At 41.7% G+C, this 23133-nt stretch overlaps 1 protein-coding gene across 2 annotated transcripts in view; it reads left to right on the top strand.

The window, feature by feature from the left end:
* Window positions 1-5548: 5548 nt before the first annotated feature.
* Window positions 5549-23133, top strand: part of LOC122550440 (ETS-related transcription factor Elf-1-like) — a 142999-nt gene continuing 125414 nt past the window's right edge. The window contains exon 1 of one of the 2 annotated variants that reach the window (XM_043691174.2): window positions 5549-5656. The gene's annotated coding sequence lies outside the window, so the exon portion shown is untranslated. Of the gene's footprint in view, window positions 5749-23133 lie in introns of both variants that reach the window. The other variant, XM_043691175.2, reaches the window with a different exon arrangement.

Raw genomic sequence — 23133 nt, 5'->3', positions numbered from 1 at the left:
GTTCAAATGCTATAGAATCTATGTTAACTTAGTAAATACATCTGAAATTAATAATAGCTAGTATCAGGTTAGAGCTCTCCTCTCCTCACACACAGGCCCTGCATCACCTCCCTGATGCAATGGTGTCCACAGCAGGTTGGGGATTTGTCAGCAATGTTAGCTTCTGCTAGTCTGAAGGCTCGAACCATCATCAAAGCTGAGAGTGACAGTCGCCTTGACATTCACTGGTGGCAGCATCCCCATTGTGCTGTGAGACTGTTGAGTCTTTTGAAGGAGATGGTCCAATTCAGCAATCGCCTGCTTGTGAATTGTAATAACTATTACGTTAATATCTAGAGTGCCTTGTTCGTGGTGTCAGATTGTGTTACATCACATGGAACTGAGTGAAGATGTTTCTGATGGAGTCTTGCAAAACCATATTGTTATCATTAAGTAAATAATTAATAAATCATCATTAGTTTGCACTAGAATGGGTTTCAGTCCTCATCTGTCAAAATCATCTAAGACTTGGATGTAATCTTAATTCTTGGCAACAGCAGATTATCAGCATTTACCCCAAGGATCCTACCTGAGCCTGAACAAAGTTGGGTGTGTGAAAAGCTGATTCTACAGCAGAGTACACTCACGAAAATGCCGCAGCAAATAACTGAAGCAACTAATCATGACTGGAGTCCCAAGACATAAGCAAAGTGATAAAAAAAGCCTTACCCACTTCCTGACCCTTGGACCACACAAAGAACCTCAACCACACCGCATACACCAGATGAACTGGTGTCACCATGACGACAGGTTGCAGTCCACTTCAGACTTGCTCAGAAGTCAAACAAGGAATCAGGTGAGTGTATCCTGTACCCAAACAGTTCCGACTAGCCTGAGGATTGATTAAGAAATTGACAAGAATTTATTAAATTATTTGGACTTTTAAATTGGGGCTCAAACCAAGAGTAGACCAAGTGTTGTCTAGCCTGCATGGCCAAGAGCCAGGGTAGACTATTGATTCAAAAACAATTGAGCAACAATTTCCTTCAACTAACTGCTCAGAAGAGCAAAGCCATTTTCTTTAGACCCCTCCCAGAACTCCAATTTCTAGTTACTAAACCTAGTACTCTCTCTTGCCACCATTTGAGATTCAAATGAATGGTCACAACTTTGGCTCTGTGTTTGCCATTAGTAACTTATCCACATCATCACCAGGACTGCACACTTTTTACATCTTTGTATCCTCTGAGATTAAATCTATGAATTGCTGAGGTAAATATTTCATCCACTTTTGTTCTCCATTAGGAGCCATATTTGTATTTTGTCCTCCCTAATCTATCCCTTCCAAGTTCATTTCTCCTTTGTCACGTTTCCCTCTCTCTAACCTTGACTAAAATCTGTAAAACCTCTCACCTTTTCCAGTTCTAATTAAACCTGAAACACTGTGTCCCCAAAATGGCTCAGACCTTTGGAGTTTAGAAGAGTCAAGGGTGACCTGATTGAAACATATAAGGTTCCGGGGGCCATTGGCAGAGTGAATGTGGGAAGGAGGTCCATTCTTCTAGAACCAGGCACCATTGTCTAAAATTCAGCGGTCATCCATTTAAGACAGACAAAAGGAGATTTTGTTTTCTCTCCCACAGAAAGTCATCAGTCATAGCGTTATACAGCATAGAAACAGATCCTTCAGTCCAATCAGTCCAGGCCGAACATAATCTCAAACTAAACTAGTTCCACCTGCCTGCTCCTGGCCCATATTTCTTTCCTATGCATGTATTTATCCAAATGTCTTTTAAATGCTGTAATTGTACCCATATCATCTGCTTTCTCAGGAAGTTCATTCTATATGCGAACAGCTCTCTGTGTAAAAGATTTGCCCACATCTCTCTCCTCCCACCTTAAAAATGTACCCCCAGTCTTGAAATCCCCCATCCTAAGGAATTTTATAAACTCCTACAATCCAAAGTCTGCACCTGCTTCAAGATGACCACCATCATCCCTGTACGGAAGAAAGCACATGTAATGTGCCTTAATGATTACCGCTCACTGTCTCTGACCTCCATGTAGTTTTTGCCCTCCTCCTCCTGATATATGAGTGATTCCTTAGCTCCTAAAGATAGACACATCTTACAAAGACTTATCTGAGACACCAGAGAAGATCTTAAGAGATTGCCCTGGAGACATTCAAAGTTACTCAATGAATCTTTAATGTTGCACCATTTGTTTGACATCCTTAGATGATAGAGAGAGGGTAATAACTTACCATCCAGTTACAAGTGTTCACTACTTCCAGGCATGGTGGCCTCAGCTTAACTAAACTTCCTACAGTGTGGAAACAGGCCTTTCAGCCTAACAAGTCCACACCGACCCACCGAAGAATATCCCACCCAAACCCATTCCTCTACGTTTACCCCCTGACTAATCCACCTAACCTACACATCCCTGAACACTATAGGCAATTTAGCATGGCCAAATCACCCAGCCTGCACACCTTTGGACTGAGGGAGAAAATCCAAGAAGACGTGGGGAGGATGTGCAATCTCCACACAGACAGTCACCCGAGGCTGAAATCGAACCTGGGTCCCTGGTACTGTGAGGCAGAGGTGCTAACCACTGAGTCACTGTAATGAACCACTGTGTAATGTGGCATATTTCGATATTGTATCTTAATGTTCTCAGGGGCCAGAACTCCTTGAGGGGACACACATATCCTGGGATGAATTGGTGCTGGTGATGGAAGTGCTCAGTGACTGGCCTCCTCTGTAGGGTGAGAGCGGGTGGGAAGGGCAGTTCAGTTGAGGGCAAAAAGTGGACAGCTGCCTGAATGATCATGCACATTTGGAGGTGCTGTGAACTGCTACAAGTTCAGATGGGAGTGTTCAGCCCCTTGCAAGGGAGTGCAGAAGCTAGTTCGGTCACTCAGAATTGTGTTTCCTCAGGCATCAGAACATATAGTCAAGTGACATGCAATGGAGTGTGAGGTCACACTGTGCCGACTTACGCAGCAACATTAAGCTGATGACAAAAATGATAGACTAACTATACTGATTTTAACACAGTCAGCTAAGTGGACCTCAAAGAATATGGTCCAATCAGGGAGCCCTGGCTGACAGATTTAGACAGGTGTGTCAGACATCCTGTTGTTCACCCCCCCCCCCCTCCCCCCCCCCAAAAGCTGTCTCTGAGGGAGCTGGATGAGTGTCATTTATAATGCATGTGTGAATAAAGCCCATGAGATACAGGGCTTCGTGGAGTTATTTCACTAACCACTTCAGGTTTGATGTTCAGCCAACACTTCCAATCTCACAGCGCCAGGGACCCAGATTCGGTCCCACCCTCAGCCAACTCTCTGTATGGAGTTTACACGTACTCCCCGGTCTGCATGGGTTTTCCCCAGGTGTTCCAGTTTTCTCCCATGGTCCAAAGATGTGCAGGTTAGGTGTGTTGGCCATGTTAACTTGTGAACAGTGTCCATGGATACATAAGTTAGATGGATTAGCCATGGGAAATGCAGGGTTATAGGGATCTGGGTGGGATGCTCTTCAGAGGGGCAGTGTAGACTCAATGGGTTGAATGGCCTGCTTCTATATTGTACAGAGTCATATTTCCTTCACTGGAAACCTTGCATTTCTTGAGACACAAAGATGGTAGCAGAAGTGGACATTTTATCTGTCATGACTCCCAAGGATGGTTTGATCCACCTTTGTTTATGCTATCATTTTTATCTCTGTTTTGGCATGGGAGACACCAATTCCATTGCAGTCTATCGTGATGATGTTATCATTTTAAGAGGTGTATTTTGTCCTAGTTTTAGTTTGAGGAGAGGTTGTAAGGCAGAGGTACTGAGCTGGCTACAGAAGACCACTTGAGTAAACAGCTTGGGTTGTCTTGGGTTTTTGTTTATTAGTGGGTGTGGCTAGCTCCCACAGATCACGATTTCTGGGTTTTGGCTTTTTTTCAGGAGCTTCAGAAGCTGTTGGAGTCTCAACAGAGTTGGAAGCTTCAGTGAATGTCTCCAGGCTGCTACTGTCTCTGAATTTTCTCTTGATGTTATTCCTCCTGGATTGGAGAACTGCATGTGAGAATCTGTGTCTGAAATTTCCTTTTTGCCAAGGGGTGGGTTTTTGAGATGTTACTAAAATGGGACAGTTAAATAGTAATAGTTAATGTATCTAATAATCTGTTAAGTTTTCCAACAGTTAGGTTATTCTAAATTCCTCTTTCTTTGGTTGTATTTTTAATGACAGTGTTAATATAAATTGTGTTTTGCTTAACGTCGAGTAGTTTGACCAGTTGTGCTGCATCTGGAACATGGCATTTTACATTTGCCTTCAAAATAAGAATAAGTTAGGATCTAGGCTATCTTCTTAGAATATTTTGAGAGAGTTTGGACTTGTCCATGTCACCATTCTTGCCCAGCACTGCCAGAGCGGAGATTCCCCAACTCTGGATTCCCACCTCCCAGATGAAAATTCAGCATGAACTCTGTTTCTCCCTCAGGCCTGTGTTTTTTTTTTCACCCAGGTTTCTGCTTTTACTGCATCAGTGCTTTAGCTCTCTGTCTCCAGTCAGGTTCTGAAGGCGTTCATGACGTTATTGAGTACTCCATGATGGAAGACAGTTTTCTCAAATATTACAGCGTAGAGCACAAATACATTATTCTAATCCAGTGAGTTCAGGTTTCTGCTCCACTGGCCCAGATCTAATCACATGGCAATGATCCAAGGTCTAGTTCCCCACAGATCGCAGAGCTGTGTCCTCATATAACACAGACTTTGTGATGTCTGTCACTGAGCCAAATTGATTATAAATATCAATTCTAAAATTACACTTTCTAACCATTTATCTATTAATCAATGTCAACAGTGGCTCAAAACAACACCTTCATCTTGAAGTCAACAGGAGTTTGGAATCAAGATGCACCTAGACACTGACAAGTGCCCAGACATTATTCAGTTGGCATTTGTGGGATCTTACTGTTTGTAATGTTTCTGAAATTGCAACACAGAACCCTTCAAAAGCTATTTATCAGCTGTGAAGCAGTTTGGGTGGTTCTAAAATTATGAAAGGTGCTACCTAATCATAATTATATATTTTAATAACAGGAAACCATGTCTTTTTTTTTCTAATTTATGATTTACTACATTTACTTAAAAAAAAGGCTTTCACATGACAGTTATTGCGACCAAAGGAAACTGAAAGTGAAAAATGTTTTGGGGCACTTATTACTTCATAACTGAAGAAGGCATTGAGACCTCAAAGTCCAGTTTGTTCCATGCTCCTTTGCTTTTTTACAGCGTTGAAAAGTGTCCTGATCAGGCAGCTTTCAGACCTTCTGCATGTCCAGACAGGAACATCTGTAGCAGCAGGCTGTCAGTAACTAGAATTGTCTGGCTTGCTCCAGCCTTTTACTCTTTGCTTTGTGGATATGCTCCCTGCTGTTCTCTTACCTATTTGCAGTTTCATGAAACCAATTGCTTACCTACAAAATTTGCATGTGTGCAATTGGGTGCAATCATTGGCCTGCAGCAACATGGGTGTGACACTCCCAGAAACACTTTGGTACAGATTGTGACTCAGAATCAGTACTTCCCTAATCTCCAGTGGCCATATTTTACAGCAAGAAAATTTACATTTTCGTTTGGACTTTTACAAGTTGATATATGTAGAGGATAAAGTAAGTAACATTGCATTAAATTAGCTGATTCAGAGGTGGAAATATTGAGGGGACTGCTCTATACCTCTTGTGCAAATGGCAATATGAACTGGGTGAGTTTAACACACCTTGATCTCTAATGAACACCGTTGTGCCATGTTAGTCTGTGATTATCAGTTGTCAGAGAAAAGTATATGGTATCGAGTTTCAGATTTGTTGTTGCTTATCAAAATCATATGCAGTTATGGGAGGCAGTACAAAGTGAAAAGAGAAATGATATTAAAACATGACAAGATGGAGTAACCTCTCAGGTAACTGACATCATTGGGCATTCATTTGTGCAATCTATGAATGTATTTGGGAATTAAGTACTGTTGCAGAAATCAAAGTTTTCAATACTGTCTGCTGCTGGTTCTGTGTGGGAAATGTTGGCAGTGAATCTTTCTATTTCAAATAATTGTGAGAGAGGTTGGACTTGAAAATGAAGGGTGTGGCAGTAAAACATTGCCTGAATAATTTAATGTTTGCTTTAAACACTAACTGAGACCAAAAGTTAATCTTGGCACTCGAATCATTGTTGAATGTTTCTGACTTGGGAAGGATTGTTCTCACAGAACTTCATTTTTGTTTTGTTGTGTCTTGGGTTTTTGCTTTTTTAGTTAAAGTATCTCTAGATGGTGGATGTAGCCCAGTGGCATCGTCAAGTAGATGTGATTGCTCTGATGTTTAATCAACACAACATTCCACATTATTGTCCTACTAGAACCTTGATGTCGCTGAACCAACATACTGCACAGAAAGGCAGCTACCTCTCTGTCTGTATTTACCTCTGCCATTTGTGAATGGATTTCATCCTGTTCAATTGCACCACATACAAAGAGTCACTGAGTTACATTTTTCATTTGGAGAGTCTGTGTCCCTCGTGAGTAAATGCTAGATCCACCCCTTAGCATTCCACCTTGACAGATGATTGGATTTGAATTTGATTATAAATCTGGATTAAGAGTCTAATGATGACCATAAAACCTTTCTCGATTGTTTGGAAAAATAAACCTTGTCCACTAATGTCCTTCAGTAAAGGAAATCTGCCATCCTTACCTGGTCTGGCCTCCATGTGACTACAGAACCACAGTAATGTGTTTGACTCTTAATTGCCTTCTGGGTGATTAGGGATGGGCAATAAATGCTGACCTAGCTAGTGACGCCCACATCCTGTCAATGAGTTAAAAAAAATTGCAAGAATTTAGAAGCATAACCACAGGAACACACTAACCAGTCCCTTTCGCCTACCGCAGCATTTCATTTGATCATAGCTGATCTGTGTCTTACCTTCATTTTCCATTATTAACTCTTGTGACCCTTCATACTCTTGCTTTCAGAAATCCATCAGTCTGTCTTTGTTTTCCATTCTTTCAGCTTGTATAAGCAGACAGAGCTCTAGCTTTATCCTGGCCTTCCTAAAAGTGCTTCCTAACATCATCCTGAAGCTTTGATTTGGAGTTTCATCTTTTGAATTCTCCAGTTTATTTTTGAGCAATCCGCATGTTGTTATCTAAGGCTGACCACATTATTGCTTGCCATGTGGTTAGTTTTGTTGTCGCCATCTTCTTTTTCAGCAGAGATTTACAAGAGCCAGGTGGTCCGGGGTGGTAGAGGTCATCCATTTGACTGTCTTCAAGAAACTGTAATTAATTACATGTTAGAAACTAAGTACAAATTACACTGAAATGATAGACGCTGCTACAGAGGGGGACTCGATGGTCGTCCGTATTGTCTTGAGATCCTAATCTGTTCTCTAATAAATGTGTGTGACTACATTATTGGTGATATTTGAGGTACTCCACAGTATCGACCTTCCCAGACCATTACACTCTTATGCAACATCTTCCTCAAGCTTCTTTTCCCATCCCATTAGAATTATTAATGTTAGAAGATGGTGGCAGTTGCTCCACCTGGAAGGCTTTTGAACTTCTGTTTGTAGACAACCGCTGTCCTGTTTTTTTTTTGTAGTTTCCTCTATGTCAGAACCAGGTAAACTTGTTTAGATGTATCCTGGCTCTTTGGATATTGACTATCCCTTCTCACCTGTGGTTTCCGTGGAGATATATGCAGACACGGGGAGAATATGCAAGCTCCACACAGTCAGCCAGCTGAGGCTGAAATCGAACAGGTCCCTGGCACTGTGAACCAACAGTGCTAACCATTGTGCCAGCATGCCTGTCTTTGGGACATTTCACAACTGGCTGTTCCTTAACGAAATGTTCCTTTGGTTTGCTGATCCATAACTAACTGTTACAGGGCTGCTTTTTTTTGTTGAATTTAATTAATTTGAGTCCTTCTAAATTAAGATTGGGATTAAGGACGTCATTCATACTCAAAGTGGGAATTTTATGATTTAGGAGTACAAATATAGGTTCTCTGACATTCCTTGAGTTGGAGAGTTACTTGCAGCATACCTTTTATTTTAAGTCCTGGACCATGTATTTGCACTGTTGACTATAGATAGTGTGTTGAATAGTCCAGTGCTCTGACCAGGGGTGAGAACCCCAAAGTGTAACTCAAAAATCTGTTTTCAAAAGAGGGCTGATATAATCAAAAATGATTAGATTAGATTAGATTTCCTACGGTATGGAACCAGGCCCTTCGGCCCAACAAGTCAACACCGACCCTCTGAAGAGCAACCCACCCAGACCCATTCCCCATACACCTAAAACTACAGGCACTTTAGCATGGTCAATTCACCTGACCTGCACATTTTTGGACTGTGGGAGGAAACCCACGCAGACATGTGGAGAATGTGCAAACTCCACACAGACAATTGCCTGAGGTGGGAATTGAACCCGGGTCTCTGGCGCTGTGAGGCAGCAGTGCTAACCACTGTGCCGCCCATAAAATGGTTGCAAATGTAAATTAAGTGGCTGTTTGGAGAGGGAGACAGACCCATAGAATGCCACATTGAGAAATGGGAATAGAGCTACAAGGAAAAACCCTTAACGCAGGATGAGGTAAGTCAAAACAGACCAGCCTGTGACTTCTTTTGACGACAAAGATAGCCTGAAGTTGGCTGTCACCACAGTTGAGGAAAAGAAAGGACAAGTTCCCGAGAAGGGCACTAAGAAAGCAGTGAAGTGAGTGCCAGCAAAGAGCAGCAAGAGGAAGAGGAGAAAGTCCAGGATAGGAAGTTATGTCTGTGCAAAGCAGCAAGCAGATTTAACAAGACAACTCCTGGTACTCATTGTGTAGAGATAAGACCGGTTGGACCACCATCGTGTAGATGTAGAAAAGACCTCTCCCATAAAGCAATGTCTAGGTGCGGAAAAGCTGGCTGCAATTTTAAAATGATCATTTCTGTATTCTCTCACCAAAAGGCTACTTCAGAAACACTTGGTTTTCCCCCCTGGGAACACCTTCCACTTTATTTAAAATTTAAAAACAAAATTGTACAACCACCTGATTAAGGAGCAGTGCTTCGAAAGCTAGTGCTTCCAAATAAACCTGTTGGACTATAACCTGGTGTTGTGGGACTTTTAACTTTTTAAATTAAAGACTGTTTTACCTTGTAGCCTCTTGTGTGAGTAGCTGTTTGTTGTCTTGCTTTTTCTGTAACTGTGTTCTACTTGGGTCATTTTCAGAAAATGCAGCTATATTCTAGATAAAGCATTCCTTTTAAGGTGCTGGACTCCATACCACAGATACCCAAGGTCTTCATCAGCAGGATATCTGTGTGTCTGTCCTAGTTGGTCTGAGTTTACTCCTGTGAAGGATCTTGAGATTTTTTTTTCTGCATTCGTGGTATGATTTTTAGTTGCTTCTCTATATTTGCATATTTCATGCTTTCAGCTTACTTTGTATCTTGTCTTTGCCACAATATGACCAGTCTCCTGCGTATTTCCAATGTTCTTCGGAATCTGTGATGTATTTGTTTTTTCATTCCTTAGAGGACATGTAAGTATTCTCCCTCTTAGCTATTTGCTGAGGGAAATTGTGATGCCTTTGTTACTACCCTAGCTGAGATGAATAAAATCTAATGAGCCCTTCTAATGGTATAAGTAAGGACAATCAGTTTGCAATGTGGAGTTTTCAGTTGTTCAACAGTTGTTTCATTATTTTGTGCTATTAGTCAAGCCTGAATGGATTTGCAGAGAGAACAAGATATTATATTGAAGCAAGAAGCTGTAAGCATTAGAGTAGATCTCACGAAGACCCAAAACACAATGATGGGTAGTCAGTAACAGAGGGCATAAAATTAAGACAATTAGCAAAGAACTGTAGGGGAAATGTGGATTTTGTTTTGTTACACAGTGAGTTGTGATGAGCTGGGTGGGCACTGCCTGAAAGAATGATGGAAACGGATTTGACTGCAATTTTCAGAAGGAAAAATTTACAGGGCTGTGATGGAAGAGCTGGGAAATTGAATTAATTGACTAGTTGTCACTGAGTTTCACTTTGAGCTTAAATATGTATTCAAGGTAAATTAGAGATTGGTGCTGTAGTCTTTCTGTTTAAAAACAGTCCCATACTGTCAGAAAATCTTTATACTGAGCCAAGCCTAACCTGCCACACTCCATTCTTTTGAGTCCAATGTAAGTATTATCATTGGACTTGTTTTTACTGAATGAATGGACCTCTTGTGATGCAGATACTGAATGTCAGTGCTCGGACAACACCTTCTGCTGCCCATGGACGTAGACTGTCAATAATGTCATCTTCTCTGGAGATCTTCCAACCATGGTCTCCTAATCGTAGTTCCCGAAAATCTCAGTCTATTTCTGCTTCCTTCCAAATATCCACAAACATGCTTCTCATAGACTGACTTTGTTTCAGTCTTTTCCTGTCTCATGCAACTCGCCCTTCAATCTTATGGCTTTATTTTTGCCCTCATTTGTCTAATTTTCTACCTACCTGGCTACCTACATCTATGTCTCTTCCTGAAAATATTTTAGAAAATCACACAACAGCAGGTTATCATCCTGGTGTTGTGTGATTGTTAACTTTTTCCACCCCAGTCTGACACCGGCACCTTCCCATTTTTTTTGAAAAGCACTCTTTTTCCCTCTCCACTCCAATACACACGCACACGCGTGCGCGCGCACACACACACTCTTTCATATTTCGAGCCCTCATGAATCAGAATAGGTCAATGTGCAGACACAGCAAGTGATGCGAAGATGAATGGGATGTTGACTTTCTTGATAGGGAATGGCATATAAAAGTAGAGAAATATTGCTGCTATTATATGAAAGCATCAGTGAGACATAAATGTGCACATTTGTGATCTCCTTATTTAATTGTGTTAGAAGCAGTTCAGTGAAAGTTTATTCGGCTCATTACTGGGATGAAGGGCTGATCTTGTGAAGAACATGGGCGGCACACTGGCATAGCAGTTAGCACTGCTGCCTCACAATGCCAGAGACCTGGGTTCAATTCCCGCCTCAGGCAACTGTCTGTGTGGAGTTTGCACATTCTCCCTGTGTCTGCGTGGGTTTCCTCCGGGTGCTCCGGTTTCCTCCCACAGTCCAAAAATGTGCAGGTAAGGTGACTTGGCCGTGCTAAATTGCCCGTAGTGTTAGTCTGGGTGGGTTGCTCTTCAGAGGGTTAGTGTGGACTTGTTGGGCCGAAGGGCCTGTTTCCACACTGGAAGTAATCTAACATTTGTCTGATTGAACCCCCACTATTCAAGTTTATAACAACGAGACACAATCTTATTTGAAACATGTAAGATTGTGAGGGAATTTGAAGGGGAGAATACAAAGTTTCCTCTTGTGGTGAAGATGAGATAGTTTAAGAATGAGTTCTCTCTTTTTCCATCTTCGAGATTAAGGAGATTTTTTTTTCCCAAGGACCATGGCTCTGCAGAATTCATTTCCATCGAAACTAGTGAATGCTAGGTGAATGAATTTGTTCAAGGCTGAATTAGTTAAATTTTTGATAAATAAGAGACTGATGGATTATGGGTGGGTGGACATAAAAATGGAGTTGAGACTACAATCTGATTAATTTATCCAACAATCTTATTGATGGCAGGGCAGCCTCAAAAGGCTGATTGGTCTAATCTGTTCCCATGTTTCTGTTGTATTGTTTCTGATGTGCTTCCATTATTCTCCTGTGAAGATTCACCCACACTGTCAGCAATATTGTGAATCATATTTCTGCAATTCTGCCTTCACCCTCCTTTCTTGTGGGAGCACCTTCACTACACAAACCTTTAAGCCTCCACCCTTCCCATCTCCCACGGGTCCAGACAGGCCCTCCAGGTGAAAATTTATTTGCTCTTCTTTCAGTGAGATTGTATTGTTTGTTCATGATTTACTCTGAACTACACCAGAGAGGCCAAAGGCGAGTAGGATGATTGCTTAGTGAAGCATTTACATTCATACTACTAACATGACCCTGAGCTTCCAATCAGCTGTGTTTCTAATTCCCTATCCATTCTGAGATGTGTATCCACAGCATCCTACACTCATTTGAATGGAACTGAAAAGCTCATGGAATCATACCTGATATTTTATTTAGAAGCTTTACTGCTTTCCAGATTCATTACTGAATGCAATAATTTCACACCATAACTTATTTGTCCATTTTTTGTTCCTGTTTGATAATGATTCTGTTACCATAATTTCCACCCACTTAGACCCATCTTTTGTTTCTTTACCTGTTCTATTACCATTCCCTTTTTACATTCCACCATCAACCCTTTTGTGATTTAATTACTCCCATCTTCCATCCTATCGAGGACTGTTCCTAATTTCTCTCCTGCCGGCTTTCTCTGCCTTCATATTGTTACATTTCCATCATTTCCAGTTCTGGATGATGGGACGTTGACTTGAATTGGTAATTCTGGGATAACTCTTATGGAGCCTGCTAGAGCAACATGCAAAATTATACCTGAATCGGGCAGAAGTCCAAGTTTTAGTTTCCTGCTGGCGTGTTGAGACATTGAGGTTAGATCAGCAGCTTGTCCTTACTGTTTCCCGTCTCTCAATGGTCCTGTGTAGGATCACAGTTCTTTACACACCATGAACACTCAGTAACACAATGCTTTTGTTTCATTGTATCGTATCTTTAAGGTTAAAGTCAGCAGTGGCAAAGAATTCAGATTGATTTAAAGGTCGCGTGTTACAGTTGTCAAAGTAATTGAGCAAGAGAATGGCAGCTTACGTGGAGGTTTTGGACCATCAAGGGCACTTATAGCAATGTAGACTTCAGGAGCAGGCCATTCAACCACCTCAGGCCTGCTCCATCATTTAGTATAATCATGGCTGCTCATTGAGCTCTGTATCCTAATCCCGAACCCCTGAGTGTGTGTGTGTGAGATGAAGAGCCTGGAAATGCAGCTTAGTCCAATCCGTAAACTGGATGTATCTGTCTGACCGAACTGGATCCTTGCTGGAGAGATTACAAAAATATTTGCTGAATAGGGCAGAAAACGTTTACAGGGATTGGAGGGTTTGAGCTATAGGGTGGGGCTATTTTCCCTGGAACATTGGAGGCTGCAGTGTGACCTTTGTACAGGTTTATAAAATCATGAGAGGACCGGATAGATGAATAGCCAAGGTCTTTTTCCGAGAGTGGGGGAGTGCAAACCTAGCGGGCGTAGGTTTCAGGTGAGAGGGGAAAGATTTAAAAGGGACCTGAGAGGCAGCAACTTCGCACAGAGGGCGGTGCGTGTATGAGCTGCCAGAGGAAGTGGCTGGTACAAATACAACGTTTAAAAGGCACCTGGGTGGGTACATGATTAGGAAGGGTTTAGAGGAATTTGGAACAAGTGCTGTCAAATGGAGCTATGTCAGATTGGGCTCTCTGATTAGTGCAGATGAGTTAGACCGAGAGGTCTGTTTCTGTGCAGTATGATTCAAAGTACCCTGAAAGTGGGAAAGAGATGTGTCATGAAGGTTCTTAGAGGATGCCACGTGTCGAATGCCATTGTCTGTTGCTGTGGGTTTGTGTGGCCAGTGCCCATGGAGTGTGTCCTGAGATGATGGTGCCTGGTGTCCAAAATGGAAGTCCCTTGGAGCGAATGGTGAGCTGAATTCACCAGGTACGCACTCTGGGTTCCATAGTGATTTGTCTTGGCCTTTAGCTTGTTTGGAAAGTAAGACAGAAGGCTGAACATTGATGAAGCAAGATGGGTTGCTAACGAGATATTTAACATGCAACAATCCCCCTTAAATGGCAACTCACTGCTGTGGGAGAAACTCACCATACCACTTGTTAGAAAGATGCTTCAACTGTCAAGATGGGCCTCACTATAAGATTCCGCCTGCTGAATAATTACTTAGTGTTAATATTTAGAGGGGAGGAAGAAAAATAATATTAAATCAGAACAGAAACATTCCAAACGGATTGTAAGTAAAATTATCCTAATGAATAAAAGTAATAATCCTAAAGAGTGTCAAAATACAAAGGGCAGGATGGCTTTGTAGTTTTGATGGTGGTAGATGAGAACATTGCAGTGCCCTGACTATAATCTTCCAAAATTCTCTTAATTTAGAAGCTTTCTTTAGTAGCACAGTGATATGTGGAATTTTACAAAGGTGACAAAGAGTAACTAAGGAATTATAGATTGGTTAACTTAAAATGTATTGTTTGCAGAATTGCTGATATTCGTAATGAAGGGTGGGGTGATTGAACACATTTAAGAACAGCGTGGCAGGTGCTGAGGAACTCTGCTCACCTGAATATTTCCCTCCCTATCATAAACTATCTGATTTGGAAATATCTCATTGCTACTTCATTGTTGCTGGCTCAAAGTCCTGGGCCTTGTTCCCAACAGCAGCCTGGGTACCAAATGGACTGCATGAACAGTAGCAGTTCAAGAATGTGGCTCACCACAGCCTGGGTGAGCCAATGTTAGAGACCTTGTTAGTGACCCCCAGATTCTAGGAATCCATGAAAAGAACAGTAATCCAAAAGAGCCAGTGTGGATTTGTAACATCATGTGTTGTGAAGGTTTTGAAAAGCTGACTGAAGTAGTGGATAGGGAATGTCAGAGGATGCTATTTACATGGACCTCTGGGAGAAATTTGATCAGAGACTGTTGGGTAAGATTGAAGCTCCTGGAATTGAAGATAGATAATTGAACTGTTTAGAAAACTGGTTTAACAATAGGAAATAGAACTGGATAATGGGCAGCGACTCCAATTGGCAAAATTTCACGTGGTGTCCCACAAAATACCTGATTTTGTTCTCCAATATTAGTTATTCATTAATGAATTAAAAGATGCAATATAAAGCTGTAAAATGCACTTTTGCTGATGACACAAAGGTGGTATTATAAGCGGTATTCTTGGAAACACAAGATTACAAACCAATTATTGTGGATTAAATGAATGGGTAAAATGATGGCAAATTGAAATCAATATATCAAATGTAAGATCACCACTTTGGACAGAAAATGATAAAACTTTCTAAATGATGACAACTAAGAGATCATTCAAATGTTATGAGGAGGCACTAGGCTTTATTATCTATAGGACTAACATAAAAGAGATGATGTCTGGTTTCAGCTTGACAAATACCGGCTCAATCATATTTTTTATTCACTCATGGGATGCGTACATTGCTAGTTGAGTCCATTTTATTGCCCATTTCTAGTTACAGGCTACTGATTTCCTTCCCTAAAAGACATTGCTGTTAAAAACACATCTGCTAAATCTATAGTGGTTACACACTAATACTAGTTTCCACACATACAGACAAAGAAGGACACCGCTTTGATTGGGACAACACACACAACCTAGGACAGGCAAAACAGAGACATGCACGAGAATTCTTAGAGGCATGGCATTCTAATCAAAACTCCAAAAAACACATCAACTTGGATCTCATCTACCTTCCCTTGGGGAAAAAAAACGGAAATGACATCACCCACCTGAAGAAACCAAGACCTATACGGCGGGACATACCACCAGCACTTCACCGGAGACTCTCACTGATGATGTTACCTCATCTTTGTGACAAAATGTCTGAAATCAAACCTTGCAGTTCAGTGAGCTAACTTACAGGCTTCTAATCAACCTGAGCTACAAATCTTCTCAAAACTTAAGTACTTATACAGTCACCATTAGATCAGGCTATTATTCCAATTTTTTATTCAATTCAAGTGTATTCATCTACCGTGCCAAGACTTGCAACCATTCACCCACAACATTAGCCTGGATTCTGGATGGCTTCTCCAGTGACATCAACATGACGAGCTTGCCCCCACCCCCACCCCCACCTCATGCCCCCATTACACTCTCACTGCACACAGACACACACACACGCACACTTCTGGACAATGCATTTTGAGTAATATGTCAGCACAGTGCTGGGGAACTGGGCACACCTCCAGGGAGAAATGTGGATTAATTTGGGGAGGTTGGGACATGCTTAACCAAATATATTGAATTGTGAAGTCACAGAACTCCTCCACAGCAGGGATTTTCTTTTTCCCTAATGGGCAGCTGCTGCCAAAGAATCAACAGCCACATAATATCTAGATACACTCCTTCGAATAGACGTCTCGTTTTCATACTGAAGGGACCTACCCTCCACCTGCCCCAGACACAACAATAAAGAACCCCACTAATTTATCAGTGCAACCAGTACCTGCACAGATAAGCTATTCCATTGCCAAATTACTATGCTTCTGCAATTTTTCAGGTCCAATTTCTGAGACCAATGTCAATCTGCAATTTTAATGTAGGTATCCACATCCACTGATTTTTAAATGGGTTCATAACTTGTCTAAAGTAACAGACAAGGGAATGTTGTATGACTAGGCAGAGTGTTTCTTTGCACTTGCTAGATTTTGTTATTGTGATGGCAATGCACAAGATCAATGTTATCCTTTCTCTTATTTGAACCATGCTGTTGTGGGACAGAGTGGAAGAGTGTGGTAAAAGCTCAGCCGGTCAGGCAGCATCCGAGGAGCAGGAGAGTTGACGTTTCGAGCATAAGCTCTTCATCTTCCTGACAAAGAGCTCATGACTGAAACGTCGATGGTCCCGCTCCTCAGATGCTGCCTGCCTGGCTGTGCTTTTCCAGCACCACACTATTTGACTCTAATTTCTAGCATCTGCAGTCCTCACTTTCTCCCTATTATGGGAGAGACCTATTATTGCATGCCTCCACTAGTAGTTGGTGCTTCACAAGCCCTGTGATCCTTCCACTTGTGTTGACAACAATTCCAAGGTTTTGGGGTAAATTTTAGCTTGCTACAGAATTTCTCAATTTGCAGGGGCCAGTGGCCACCTCTGTCTCTGCCACTAGTGCTTTTAGCTGCAGGGATATGACCTGGTTTTTTTTTTTGGATCCCACTGATGTCAGGGGTAACCTCTTCAGGGCACATTGCTCGGTTTAGGATGTTAAAGTAGGCAGAAATTATTTCCCTTGGTGGCAGAGGTTGGGTGTAAACTTATCAAGTAAACAAAATCAGGAATTTTTTTTAAAAGCAAAGAATCTATCAGAAATTAAGAAGTCTCTTTTCCCCCAAATAGGGTGCCACAGTGGCTCAGCACTGCTGCCTCACAGCACCAGGGACTCGAGTTCAATCCTACCCTTGCGAAACCGTGCAAACTGAACAAAGGCATTTTCCTCTTTGGCTGCATGGGTTTCCTCCAGGTGCTCCGGTTTCCTCCCGCAGTCTAAAGATGTGCAGGTTAGGTGAATTGACCATGCTAAATTGCCCGTAGTGTTCAGGGATGTGTAGGCTAGGGGGATTAGCCATGGTAAATGCAGGGATAGGGTGGGGGAGGTGGGATGCGCTTTGCTTCCACGTTGTAGATTCTATGAAATGTGAATTCTGAAGCAATTTCAAAACTATAACAAGGAAGAGTGACTTGAGTGCAGGTAAGATACGAGAACAAACTTGTGACTGAATGGGCTACTGCTCTTGATTAATGTTCCTGTTTGAGCTGGAATACTGCTCTATTTGTCTTCCTTTCAGGATTATGTAGTTTGTTTAGAGCTGGGCTTTAACCTAAAGTACAAGTGAATCAGCAAGTTCCCTGAGCAATGTTTTATGGTATCATCTGGTAAAGTCTTAAATTAGATTCATTGATTAGTAAGGGATAAGATTAATGATTCGCTGTCAGGATGGAGCAGTGGTTGAGTAAATTAATTTATGCACCATATCCCATTCCAGTTATTCTTTTATAAATGTAACAGGAAATTCTTAAGCATTTCCATTAATAATGCTTTAATTAATTTATGGGTGCATTATCTTCTCATCAATACTGACTGTTTATGAAGAAGGATTAAGCATAATGAGCTGAATTTTGCCAAAAATCAACAGGTATCCATCTCTGGGAGTTTCGTGGAGGGTTTCTCTCCATGAGCTGGAGCATGTTATCTTAGTTCTCTGCTGCTCACCTCATTATGTATGCACTGCATGTCTATAGTGCTGCATTTGCTCTATCTTGTGCTAGCCAGTATTACTCACCACTTCAGGGACTTCCTGGGCTTCCGTCACTGATTTAAATCCCAGCTATGCACCAGCACAAGCTGACAACCACAAGCAGCCTTTCCCAGTGCAAATGGTCTGAGTGTAACAGAAAAGAAAACCTACTGAGGGCCCAAGTGACACTTCATTGCGAACAGAAGTTCACACTTGTAAATGTATTTTTATTACCTGACATTTATCACCTGGTTTTCTGACTGTCATAATTACAGCTATAAGATCCAGCTACGCTGTCCTCATTGCCAAACTATATTCAAACCTTGTCGAAGAGAATGCTACTCTTTCCTTCACACCCACGATAACGTAAGTTAAAAATCAGACAACACCAGGTTATTGTCCAACAGGTTTATTTGGGAGTACTAGCCTTTGGAGCGCTGCTCCTTCGTCAGGTAACTAGTGGGGCAGGATCATAAGACACAGAATTTATAGCAAAAGATCATAGCACTCCGAAAGCTAGTACATCCAAAACACTATAAATCTTTTACTATAAATTCTGTGACTTATGATGCTGTTTCCTAGTTACCTGATGAAGAAACAGTGCTCTGAAAGCTAGTACTCCCAATTAAACCTGTTGGACTATAACCTGGTGTTGTGTGATTTTTAGCTTTTGTCCACTCCAGCCCAACTCCAGCTCCTCCACATCATGACTATTATGTTAGGCCTAGTTGTTCAATGTGAGAGCATTGTCTTTCAAAGCCTTCAAAAGCTGAAAGTGTTAACTTCTATTAACAACAGGGGAAAAAAAAACCTTCATTTGTTTGTTGGCATGAACAGGGGCTACTTGCTTTTTGATGCCATAACTTACAGTCAATAACTGATCATTTAATTCTGATCAATAGGAACCAGGCATCAGTGAAGTCCTACCTGGTTTTGCTGCATTGCTCTGCACCACACTGTTATGGTGAAGGTGATGTTCTTCCTGATCAATGTCCTCATCTTCCTCCTTGGAAGCTGTTCTCCCAGCACTTCGGCATCCATCACACCCTCCCCTTTGCTCACTCCAGTTGTGCACAAATAAAAGGATTATGTGACACGCACCCGCCTGGACTTTAGTGCGAGTTTCCCTTCCACCCACCCACCCACCCACCGAGGCTGATCCAAACATCAGCATATTCTCAACGTGTAGCATATGAACTTCTCCACAGTGGGCCTGGTGGAAGACTAGGCTGTGTTGTACCTACACTTGGCCTCAGTCCATTGTGGGGGGCTGTGTATTGGAGTCATCGAACATGGTTGCAGAGAGTAGCCCTTGTGTCCCAGCAACTGACCTTGTAAGTCATCCCGCCCTTAAAATGATTTGATTCATCGTTGTCACATGTACCGAAATACAATGAAAAGTGTTATGTGTGCTATACAGGCAGATCAAATGATAAATGTACATCAGGGTAGCAGAACAGAGTGCCGAATATAGTCTTTCACCTGCAGAAATGGTGCATACACAGAGAGAGAGAGAGAGAGAGAGAGAGATCAACATTAATATTTGCGAGGTCTCTTCAAAAGTCTGATAACAGCAGGAAGGAAGCTGTTCTTCAATTTATTCATATGTGTGTACAAAGTTTTGTATCTTCAGCCTGACGGAAGATGGTGAAAGAGAGTATAAGCTGGGAGGGGTCTTTGATATTGGCTGCTTTCCTGAGGCAGTGGAAAGTGTAGATGGAATCAGTGGATGGGAGGCTGGTTTGTGTGATGGACTTAGCTGTGTTCATGACACTTAAGGATATAGGCATCAGGGTGGGTTCCAAGCTGTATGCTGCAGACCTATGACGTGGTAGTGATGTAAAGTGATCGACTGAAACTCTCTTCAGGCAGGTTATAAAATAGTATTTTCTAAGCTTTGCTCTGGGAGAAACCAGCTCGCTCCTGGGCTACAATACTGCACTTGTCCTGGGGAAACAAGATACAACAATGTGGTCTGACATGTCTGGGACTTGATGTTTGAGAGAGCTGATACACGTGCCCAGTGTGTCCTTGGAAGCAGCCATTACCTATAGTTACAGCACAGCTCTCACCTTTGATAGCAATGGGAACGTGTGGTAACCCAGCATGCCTTGCTGCAGCAGATGACAGCTTTGTAACAATGTCCCAGGAATTCTTCAGGCTGTGGTCGCAATGCACTTCACTCATCTATACTAGGCCTCCTCTGCCACCACTTCATGAACGGATCATCAGCTGTGATTTCTTCATGTTGAGGCTGTTCATGCTGCTCCTGGGGTTGCTGATTGTACTTGATCTTCAACGATTTCTTTAGGCCTTCCTTGCATCCTGGCCACAGTGACAATAACCCCTGCTGTGGCTTGAGCCAGTAGTTACGGTTTTCAATGAACCTGTGTGGGATATATCAGAAAACAAAATGGTCCCTTCAGTAATGTGACCTTTCAGAATCTGCATGGCACACCACTAAGAGTTTAGTGTGGTTCTTAATATGGTGGAATACGTAGCCTGAGCAGGAAGGACTTGGAATGCCTTTTACATGGACCTTTGCCATTGTTGATGTTGTTCAGGGGAATTTGCATCAATCATGCTGCTCAAATATAGTGGAGATTGTAAGTGATACAGGATTACTAAAAGCATGCCTCCCCCTACCATATCATCAAACACAGGTAGCATCACTTTGTGTGTTTGCAAATATTTACAGCTCAAGGTGATTGGAAATCCACTCCACCCCCTTGTTTAGCCTCGGAGTCTTGGATTGTCTTTGGGAATTGTGGTCCAGGGGTGACATAATTTAAGATTATCTGCCTGTGATTACTCCAGCTTTGCTGAGATAACGAGGACTGACTAACTTGGAAGCATTTCTGCAATGAGAGCCAAGATTGAATAGCAAAGTGTTGCAACTACTAGATGTGTAGAAGTAATGGCTGGTGATTGTGAACTGATTCAGAAAATTGAACCATTCTTCTCTCACCGTGATAAATTCAAAAGTGAAAGTAAGTGACTTGTGCAGCTGAGAATACCCCTCTGTTTTGGAAGGGAAAGTCCTGAAGGTGGAGGTGAGAATCGAAGACCTAAACGTTTTCATGGAAACCCAAGTGAAACACATGCTGCAAGTTGTGAAGTAAGCCCATGGAATTTATTGGGATTTGGAAGAATGAATCTGAAAAGGGAACATGAAAATGAAATACCATAGATGAAATGGTAGCTTTGTCTGTAAGAGAAACTGAAGGTGAACGCTGCTGTAAGTGTAGGTGCAGTTGGTTAGGCGAGAGGGATTAAGGTTTTGTCTAAATTAACGATAACCTTTGTTTCCATTGATGCAACCAAACCCATAACTATACAAAAATACTCAGAGGCTACTCCAAAGCTACTTTGCTGAAGAAGAATTTAACTTTCCCTCCACATTGAAAGCCAGGGTGTTGATAAATGGAGAGTATATTGCAGTTCTGTTGGATTAAAGTCAAACTGAAGAGTTACATCTTGTCTGGACTAGCGGTAGCCAGAGTAGTTAAGAACTTAGCTGTGGACAGAGTTGATTTATTTCAGGGGAATGTTCTGACTGGATTGAAAGTTTATAGCTTAATCTGTAATTACAAAGTCCAACTCTGGGTAAAGATACCAAACCGTTTGTAAACATGGGTAGCAGTTATTTTTCCATTGTGTGGTGACAGGAACAAGCTGTCTACCACCAGAAGGACATTACAATAATATCACAAGCAGATGTTAGCATGGCCAAAGCCCTCTTTATGAATGAGGATAATTCAAAAGAAATATTTGGAATGGTTTTCTTAATTGAGGCTTAAGAAGCAGAACCAGATTTATGTATGTTAGCACAGACTTCTCACGCTGAAGTTCAGGCTCAGTGAGCCCAGAATGTCATTACATTTAAAAACTAATAAGGAATTGGAAACTCCCAAGGATCTGCAGATGAAGAATGGATAATTGTTCACTGAATAATGGCACCACCCAGGTATTGTAAGGAGATATTTGTGAGTGGCATGTCAAATTCCTACAGTGGGACATTGTAGGAATATGGAAAACACAAGCATTGATAAATAGGTATTTTACGGAACTAAAATTTTGTGAAGTGCAATTCTGTAAAGCATGTTAGGTAGTAAGAAAGTATTGACGTAATTAAACTGACACCTTTGACACCCATATCACATTTGGAAGAATTATTCAGCTCAGCGTTAGTAGATTTTGTCAGATTATTACTGAGAGGGAAAGCAGGACATCAGCAAATCCTTACAATTATGGATATAACCATATGATTTTCAGAAACTATACCTTTTAATGACGATTTCAGCTAAGGTAGCAGCAGTAACAATAACTAGTTGTTTTTATTGCTCATTATGGCCTACCAATTGAAATAGAATCTTGACCAGATTGTAACTTCATGTTTTTCAAGACATTATCAACAGTTTGTTAAAAAGAAATTGAAGTTAACTGGATATTATCCACAAACTCAGAACTTTGGAGAGATACCATCTAACACCCAAAACCATGACTAAGGGGTTTGTCAAAAATACCCAGTGGATTAAGACCATAAGACATAGGAGTGGAAGTAGGCCATTCGGCCCATCGAGTCCACTCCGCCATTTACTCATGGCTGATGGGCATTTCAACTCCACTTACCAGCATTCTCCCCATAGCCCTTTAATTCTTTGTGACATCAAGAATTTATCAATCTCGGCCTTGAAGCCATTTAGCGTCCCGGCCTCCTCTGCACTCGGCGGCAATGAATTCCACAGGCCCACCACTCTCTGGTTGAAAATATGTCTCCGTTTTTCTGTTCTGAATTTACCCCCTCTAATTCTAAGGCTGTGCCCACTAGTCCTAGTCTCTTCGCCTAATGGAAACAATTTCTTAGCGTCCACCCTTTCCAAGCCATGTATTATCTTGTAAGTTTCTATTAGATCTCCCCTTAACCTTCTAAACTCCAATGAATACAATCCCAAGATCCTCAGCCGTTCCTCTTATGTTAGACCTACCATTCCAGGGATCATCCGTGTGAATCTCCGCTGGACACGCTCCAGTGCCAGTATGTCCTTCCTGAGGTGTGGGGACCAAAACTGGACACAGTACTCCAAATGGGGCCTAACCAGAGATTTATAAAGTCTCA

Source organism: Chiloscyllium plagiosum, unplaced genomic scaffold (genome assembly GCF_037043375.1).
Source record: "Chiloscyllium plagiosum isolate Xiang-an unplaced genomic scaffold, Cpla_swu_hap1 HiC_scaffold_6, whole genome shotgun sequence".
Classification (NCBI taxonomy): Eukaryota; Metazoa; Chordata; class Chondrichthyes; order Orectolobiformes; family Hemiscylliidae; genus Chiloscyllium; species Chiloscyllium plagiosum.
The sequence above is the reverse complement of the archived record's forward strand: the minus strand, read 5'-3'. Positions and strand labels throughout refer to the sequence as shown.